A 10,283-nucleotide genomic window follows, 5' to 3' on the forward strand; every position below is an offset into this window, starting at 1 on the left:
GGACAGTTAATGTTTTGGCAATCGCGCAGTGCGCACAGAAGTTCCGGAGCAACCCATCGACGTACGACAGGTCACGGTTCGACTATCAAACTCACTCAAATTTCATTTACGAATTCAAGCTCTCTCTTACGACAATCTACATTCCTCAATCCTACCAATCCAACACTAAAACAACTCTATCTTGAACCAGCTGACTTTCATTAACGTTGAAAGGCAGCAAGCCACCGATCTGTTTAACGCTACTTATACGTCGAGGTCAGATCGGCACGCAGCACCGAGCCTTGGAATTGGGAGACAGGTGTGACTACACAATGAAATTATAGAAATTATGAAAGTACGGTCACGGAAAATCTCCACTGCCTTGGAGAAAATAAATTTGAAAGTTATTATCCCTGGCTCTATGAATTTTTTTTTCGCATCACAGTTTGGCCCCCACTGTGTTCGGTAAGACCAAATACTATCTAAGATCATTAATAATCGAATTACGACTTTTTTCTTATTATCCATATTTTAGTAATCGTTATGATAAAATTTGAGGAAAACGGTTTAGACTCTCTCATTAAGCGCTATTTTTAATACAAATTTCTGGTTTTGTAGTTATTATAATTAATCGGTTATTATAATTAATCTGTAGTTATAATTTTGGTTATGTTTAAATACAACAGATGGCCTGTTTGTTGATCATAGAAATACGATAAAATATGAATGTGATGCGAGAAGCACAACGAAAGAAGAGCAGAATCGAGCGTGTTGAAAAATCACGTTGTGAGAGTCGTGAGAGGAAGGTTGTGAGAAGCCGATACATACAGCCGATACATAAAATCATACAGCCGATACATAATATCATACAGCCGATACATAAAATCAAACCAGGAATTACATACGCAAAAACACTATCTTTTCAAAACCCTCCTCAAAATTTCTCAACCGCGGCTTCACAGAAAAACATAGAACAAATCTAAACAACAGATCTAGACTTATTCTTAAAAATCATTACCCTCATCCAATGGATATTATAATCCATTATGATAGATATTATATCCAATTATTGCATCTGCGATGTCTAGTCGAGTTCTGTTACTGAAATATAATAAGCTGCTCACACATTGTCTATATAAGAAATTGCTTTCTTTAGTCGTTTTTGGTTACCATTCATTTCATAAGGGATGTCTGCTCCTTTCGTATTCGATATTCCATATCCTTCTAAAATACTTTCTGCAATACTCGTTCTGATTCAGTATTAAATAATCCTTTTCCCATTTTAGTTCCATTCCTAGGAAACTTTGCGGATTTTGATTTATGTTGATCTTGAATTTCTTGCTTAGATCGTCCAGTAGATCTGATATCTCTTTTTTATTTCTTGAAATTATCACGCCATCATCCATGTATATAGCTAGAATTAAAATTTTTAATTTATTTACGAAAACACACGGTTCGATCCTTGAAGCCTTAAGATTCTTGGATGTTATAAAATTTGTAAATTTCCGGTTCCAGGAAAGTTACACTTGCTTGAGACCATAAATGGCCTTTTGCATACCATATCAGATCCTTTTTCATATCTTTCAAGAATGTTTAAATAAATTTCTTCTTCAATTTCTCCATACAGGAATGCTGCTTTTATATCAAACATTATCATTGTTCTTTTTTCTTTAGCTGCGAGTGTTAGCATGGTTCGAAGAGCATTTATGCTGACAACTGGACTATAAGTGTCATTATAAATATTTGCTCGAAATCCTTTGCTACTAATCTAGCTCTGTATCTGTCATCGTCCTTATTTTTAGAACTTAGTATTTTCTTTCCTTTTGTCATTTAGAATTTAGTATTTTCTTTCCTTTTGCTTCTTCTATAGCGTTTCTCTAGTTTTCTTGCTCGGAACTGTTTAACTGCTTGTTCATATGTTAATACCATGCAGCTAATATATCTGTTTGGATGTTTCCTTTCTCTATTTGATTTTCTAATTGTCTGTTCTTCTGGCTCTGATGCATTTTCTTATTCATCCGTGTTCTTTTCTGCAATATTTTCTATTCCTTCCATTTATTTCTTCCTGATTTTTCTCTTCGGTGTACGAATTCATTGATTTTGATTCTTTGATTTCAAACATTATATTTACTTTTGCCAGTTTCTTTTCCTTTTCTTTGTCTCCTTTTCCTGATGGAATATTTCCAAAATTCACGTCCCTTGACATGATTATTCATCGTTTGATTTTACCCCATAGTCGATATCCATTTTTCGTATAACCTAAAAATACGTGCTTATTAATTCTGGGTTCTAGCGTTATAATCCGACCCAGCCTTTTTGCATATGCCTCTCTTCTGAATATCTGCAGGTTGAATAGGTTCGATTTTCTTCCTTCCCACTTCTCAATGGAGATCATTTCTTTTCCTATTAGGTGATCTATTCAACAAGTATGTAGCGATGTATAATGCTTCCCCTCATAATTCATTGCTTAGATTTGAATTAAACAGTAGTGCTCTGGTCTTTTCCATTAAGGTTCGATTAAGTCTTTCAGCTCTGTCATTTTGGGGAATATGGTACGGTACAGTCATCATTAACATATTCTCTTCCATTATCTTGGATACTTTCAAGTTCCAGTATGCTTCAGCTCTTTTTACAAATTCGACAAGTGTATCTTGAACATCAGACTTGAATTTCAACACAGCGACATTTCGGCATAATGTATATAATCATCGAGAAATGTGGCAAACCATCTGTTGCCATGTTTTAATTTCAATCGGACCACACACGTCCGTGTGAATTAGTTGAAGAGGACTCTTTGCTCTTGTCCTGACTGATCGAAATTCATATCTTTTTTTGCGTTGATACACACTTCGCAATTCCAATATATATTTTCCAGATCTGTTTTATCCAATTTTTTTGCCATCTACCTTGTTTATTACATTCAGAAGCCCTTTTTTCCAATATGTCTTAACTTTCTGTACCATTCCCACGTTTCATCTTTTTTGGTTTTTGTTAAATTACAATTTTCATTTTCTGTTCGTTGCAAATTTATCCTGTATTAACCTTCTCCTAATGCTTCTCCTTTCAATATTTCTGTTCCCTTTTTGCTAATTATTACTTCATTTCCTGTAAATATTACCTCTCTCTCATGTTTGGTTATTTTTCTTACCGATAATAAGTTGGCACTAATTTCTGGGACTACCATTACTTTTTGTTGTTTGCATTCTTGAAATTCTAATTTTCCAATGCTTGTACTTTTCATCGCTAAATTCAGTTTGGCAACTCCTATAGTTCATTCAATTTTTCTTTCATCTTTCACATTTGTTGCGTTTTACATCATGTGAGCGGTTGATCCTGAGTCAACTATCCAGGTATCCTTTTCTCCTTTAATCATTGTTAAAAAAGCTACTTTATCTGTTTTGTCCATACGACTATTTTCCTGTGAATTCTTATCTCTATAAACATTCGTTATTAATGTGAATGTTTCTCTTAAAAATAGAATAATATTTATCTTTCTTTCGACTCGCTTCTCCATCTGCAATGACTTTTGGTATGTCCAATTCTGTTACAATTTTCGCATTTTTGTACATTTTTCCTTTGTTTTGTTTTGTTTCTGCAATCTCTTGCCCAATGTCCTATTCCGTTGCAAATATGACATCTATTATTGCCAGTTTTGAAAGATACTAAGTTATTCACTTCTTCCTTTTCTTCCATCCTAGTCTTCTCGGCCAAAAGTCTGGCGGTCAGTTTTCCAAAGTTTTTTCTTCCATTTGCATGTACTCCCATGCCGAAGCAAAATATTTATATTCTATGGGTAAAGTTCCAATAATTTTAACCATTAGCATGTCATCATCTATGTTTGTATTTAATACTTTCAGATTATATCTCAGGTTTTATTTCATTCATGGATTCAGATATATCAGTGATTTTTTCAAACGAATAGTTATAGAATTCTTGTAAATGACTTTTGCTGTTGACTGTCTTTTTCAAAAATTTCACATAGCGATGACCACATGTCAAAGGCTGTTTCACAAATAGTTATATGCATTAAAAGAATCTTATCTACTGTCATAATCATGATTCTTTTTACTTTAGCGTCTTTAACCAGCCATTCGTTTGTCCTCTGGATATATTCCATCTCGTTTAAGATGTAAGAATGAAGGTTGCTGGCTTAAAATAATATTTCAATCTGAAATTTCCACATCTGGAAGTTCTCCACACCACTGAGTTTTTTTATATGATTTAATTTTTCTGATGTTAATAACGACATAATGTATCACTTTCCTTTTTTTTTTTATCTTCTGAACTATTGCCACTCGTCGCCACGTGCGTATAACCTGTTAGATTTTCAAATGTTTTCTGTAACTTCTTTATTCATCGAACTCTCACAGTCGACTGTGTTTGATAAATAAAGAAGTTACAGAAAATATCTGAAAATCTAACATATATAACCGTACAGAATAGCCAAGCAAACACAAAAAACAGAACACACAGACTGGACAACGTACAGCAAACTCTGCAACAAAATCAACATAAACCCACACATAACAAACGAAAGACAAATAGACTTAGAAATCAAAACTCTTACACAGCACATACATAAAGTATATAAAACTGCAATACAAACTTCGATTCACAACAGAAGCCCGATCACAGATCCACTCTTCCTAGACACAATAAAAAAACGAAACAAAATGCGAAGAAAATTTCAAAAAACAGGAAACCCCGCCTACAAACTACACAGAAACATCCTTACAAACGCAATCCACAATATAATAACTCACACAAAAAACAATACATGGCAACAGAAATTATCCAACATGAAACATACAGATCATACCCTATGGCGCACCTACAAAATCACCGGTAGCTTCAAAACCAAAATTCCAGTTCTACAAGACATTCAAAACTTCACGCTCTTCACAGATGAAGAAAAGACGGAAGGTGTAGCACGCAACTTTTAAGATATACACACGACCGCATACAATCAATACTCCCCACGAAATCGAACGCAAAATAACCCACATAAAATCAATTCCATTACTTCCAGCTTCAAAACCATCCTGCTCCCCCGCAATAATCGAAAACATAATCAAAGATCTTCCTAACAAAACACCAGGACCAGACAAAATAACAACTATACCCTCAAAAACTTCCCCAATAAAACAATAGTCCAACTATACTACATTTATAAAGATTGTCTCCACATAGCCTATTTCCCCACACCATGGAAAACAGTCAAAGTCATACCAATACCAAAACCCGGGAAACTCAAAGCCAACACGAAAAGCTACAGACCAATTAGCCTCTTAGACATCTTCGGAAAAATACTAGAAATAATCATCCAACGTCACAAACAAGACCACATAACACAGACCTGATAATCCTACAACAAATCGGTTTCCGTCCAAACCACTCAGAAATACAACAACTATAACGTGTTATAGAGCACATAGTCATTGAAAAAAAAAGTCGAACAATTCAGCTCATACTTCTGGATCTAAACAAAGTCTTCTGAATCTAAACAAAGTCTTCGATTCAGTATGGCACAATGCTCTAGTAACCAAACTAAACACATGATATCCAATTCCCCATAAATGTAGTAAATATCATGAATAATTACCTAAAAGACAGAAAATTCTATGTTTTTATAAACGGAACTAAATCCATCTGCAAGGAAATCACAACGGGGTATCCTAGAGATCTATCCTCGGACCACTACTTTTCACACTCTACATAAATGACCTACCACATTCTACACACACTCACACAGCTATATTCGCCAACGACGAATATACTGCAATCTACGGATTCTCTTAGAGTCTTACACAAGCTACAAAATACATTCAAAAACACATAGACCAACTAGACAAATACTTCACAGACTGGAAACTAACAATAAACCCGAACAAAAGTCATCACATTCACCACAAAAAAAAACCGACGCTCATGACTATCAAAATTGCAAATCAAGATATTCTCTGGTCCTGCATTGCCAAATATCTCGAAATCATCCTTGATTTCAAAATCACGTGGGCAATGGCCACAAACAAACCAACTTGCAGAGCCAACCGAGCTTATCTGCTCTGCATTATAGACTCTTCCATTAATTTCAAATAATAGCAGATTAAAAGCCAATATAAAACTCAACCTTTACAAAATATGCATTAGACCAATCATAACATACGGACACAAAGCGACTGCAGCTGCAAACACTCACATAAACAAGATACAAAAGATATAAAATAAGTTCTTGCGTATTATTCTCAACAAACCCTACGATACTTCCATTAAGTCACTACACGAAATAGCGAATATACCAATCATCAAACAATTCATACAAAACTCTCTCATCAAGACATACAACTTTACTCACCCAAGCCACTCGTAAGAAACACAGGAAATTACGAAACTACCAACATTTCACTCAGAATCAGGACAAAACTACCGAAGCACGCATTAATACAATAGACCAAGGCACAACACACGCCACATCAAGCTCTAAATCAAGACCAGCAGGTTTTTTAAAACTTTTTTTCCTGCAACCCGCACACGTAGTCATCACACTCATACTAGTAAATAAGGCATTAAATACAACTAATGTCTAATCTTTTCATTTTTTATGCAGGTTATAGGAATATTTTACCCCAGAAACTGCAACCTTAACAGCTACACAAGGAAAAAAAAGAGGCATCCACATTCAGTTTTTTGCCAGCATAATAATCGAAGAGGAAATCTTTCCTTGCAAGTAAAATTATACAGTACAGTATAAAGTTGTATACTACAGTTTGTGTAAAATTGTACAGTATAATTTTTCTAATTATACCGTCACGTCGCGACCATCTTTGGTGGCAACGGTGCTAGTGAGGCTTATCAATTTTGTAAAAAACTTTACACGAAGATTCACGACCGAGACAAGGATCCTAAAAGAATGAGAAGAACGCTGAGGCAATCGCAAAGTGTCTTGTGATTCGTGCGAAATTAATATTCATATTAACTGAACTTTCTGACACATTTCTCGATAAAAAATGGCAGAACCAAGAAAAATTGCAAGAACACGAGGAAATAAATGTACGAAGAAAATGCAATTAAGTAATTTAATTAAAAGAGAAAACGAGCAGTACAACAAAATGAACGTTGAATTTAGTTGGCCAAACACATACCAAAGTGCGTTTTATACCGTGCTTACGGACTTCGTCAAGTTACTAAAGGACTTGGTTTGTGTTCATATAAAGTAGTCAATCAGTGTTTGCGTTTGAACAATTAATCAGTGAGAACGCGTTGACAGTTGAGAAATTTACAATGCTACAGGAAAGAGCTGAAAATTTAATATTTTCAGATGCGCAAATGATGTTTAAGACAACCATAATAATTCGTGAGAAATTCAACGAAAGTGCCAACAAATCGATGGACAATATTAAACTTACTAGTGATGTTAAAATGGCCAATTTGTTCAGTTTAAAATCTGAATACAAATCAGCAAGAGTGTTGGACAGTGAAACGAAGCCTGTAGAAAATACTATTCAAATTGTGGATAGTTTTTCGTTAAAATGCAGAAATGAAGAAATAGAGCCACTTGGAGCCACAATTGGACCAAAATTTGACAAGGCAGAGTACAAGTGAAAGCTGAATATTATGAAAATCAATCTCCAATAATTTCTCGTCAGGTATTTAAGACTACTATAGTTGACACATTGCGAAATAAAAATTCAGAAAGCGAATTGGCCGATTTACTTGGTTCCGAAACTATGGAGTTAATACAATATATCATCAAAAATTGAGAATGTATTGTAGCTTTGAATTCCGATGGACTGTCTGAAGAAGAGAAACAAATATGGAAGAGTACAGAAAAAGTAGAAAAAAAATTGAAGAAGGTTTCGGGCGGACGAGGGAAAAAGAAGAATTTGAAAGAAATGATTCTGAATTAGTAGAGTTTCGCTACGAGGATGCATGCGCGAAGACTATAGTTGAAGAAGTGTTGCAGATAAAAATGCACAAGAAGAATTTCTGTATTTTTGTATTTTATTTTTTATTTTATTAATATACATACATATCTACAAGAGGACTGCAGTTGATAACGTATCAAAAAAAAAAAAAAAAAATAATGTACCACAAAATGCAGAGGGAGAAGATTCCAGAATCTCAACTCAGTGATGTGAAATGTAAATCTGTCGCGATAGATACAGTCGTGTCGGAAAGTAAGCTAACGATCAGCGTCATGCATAAAAATTGAAGAAATGAATGAGATAATATCTGTTTGATGAGTTGATTCTTGAAGATGTATATTTAGTTGAGTAATACAGTGAACGAATGGTCATAGAGAAATAACATGATATTTTACAATTAAGGAAAGGAGAAACAAAATATGCAATGTGACTATAATGATAGGGTCGGAAAGTAAGTTAATCTTACTTATTCTAATATTTAACAATAAATTATATCTCAATATTTTGTATGATATGCCTATAACGACTTGTAGACGGTTTGGTATGCACTGAATTAATTTTTTAATTATATCTGGATTAATATTGTTCCTTATATAATGCGTTAATAAAAATTGTTTTATTAGTTCTTTCATTTACGGCCACATTTTTTTCTAAATGATCCCACAAGTGCTGGATGGGATTTAAATCTGGGCTTTGTCAGGGTCAGTTGGTTATATCATTATCTTCCAAAAATTTCGTTGTTATTTTTGCCTTATGTTTAGGATCATTGTCTTGTTGAAAGACGTATTCCCTTTCTAATCCGATTTTTTGTGCTGAATCAAACAAATTGTTTTGTAAAATTTCAATGTATTTGACTAGGGAAATAAAAGAAAATTTAGAACTGTTAATAACACAAATTAAATAACATTTATCACAAGGGGATTTTGGACAATAACTTTCAGCGATATTACCTCGTTAAATGTATAATATTGTGTAGTACATATAGATTATAGTATTCGATACAGCATATTATACTAGTGAGAATTTATTAATTGTGAGAATTAATAATTATATGGTTTAGTTGGTAATTTATAATTGTGTAGCAGTTATACAGTACTGTACAGTAAATGTATAATTGCAAAAATTAATCATTATATAGTAGTTGTACATAGTATTGTACAGTAAATGTATATTATAATATTCGATGCAGTATATCATGCTAGTGAGAATTTATTTATTTTTGCTTCAACGGACGCTAAATTCTGTAATGTAAGACTAATGTCGCTATGTTAATTATAGTACATCAATAAATTGTGCAAGGAGTGGAGATTTTATTGATGAATAAAAATTTTGTAAAATTGTATAATGTAATTTTTTAATTATACTCTTACTACGTAACAACGTTTCGAATTCGAGTTTCAAGAATTTAAAGGTTAACTTCAGCCCATTTTTAATGCAAGCCCACCTGGCCTGAATGTTTTGAAAAATTTTCAAATTACATAATTTTTAAATTACTTTCTAAAGTCATTTCAAAAATAATCTGTTCGTAAAACAATGAAATTATATTATTAAGTATTTCATATAAAAATTAAATTAATTTATTTCCAATTAAATGATTAAATGATTTGTTATTTCGTGAATTAAATTATTTACTATTTGCCAGGATTTATTTGATATTTGAGTTTAACAAAAATAACTGGTTTTTCACAAGATATAACGTCTAATATAAATATTTACATTTACTGTTGCTTATTCTGTGGCTACGGTATAGTTAGCCCTTAATTTCACATGCAAATAGAAGAAATTTAGATATGCTTCATGACCTTGTATTAATAAAACAAGTTGTATTACAAACTTTGTGGAAATATCTCATTGCATGTATGATAAAAGAAATATATATATTTTAAATGATTATTTCGAGTTCATGATTAAAATATATAGTTGAAATATATTTTACACACACACACACACACACACACACACACACACACACACACACACACACACACGACGCACGCACGCACGCACGCACGCACGCACGCACACACGCACACACACACGCACCCACGTACACACACACACATACACACACACACACACACACACACACACACATATGCATACATAGTTACAAAAACAAATACATCAAATCAATATAAAATCAATTTAAATCAATATAAAAATAAATGATTATTTCAAATCAATTAATGTGACTGTATGTACATTAATTTCTAAATATATTTATGTTTCATTTGAAATGATATACCCAACGCTGTTTTAAAAATATCTTTTTTATTGTTATATATATATTCGAAAATTTTAATTCTAACTCCGAGTCTTATGAGGTCTTTTGTTTATGGTAATCATTGTTAATTCACTTATCATGTGTAAAAGAGTAAT

Source organism: Frieseomelitta varia, unplaced genomic scaffold (genome assembly GCF_011392965.1).
Source record: "Frieseomelitta varia isolate USP_RPSP 00005682 unplaced genomic scaffold, Fvar_1.2 scaffold_685, whole genome shotgun sequence".
Lineage (NCBI taxonomy): Eukaryota > Metazoa > Arthropoda > Insecta > Hymenoptera > Apidae > Frieseomelitta > Frieseomelitta varia.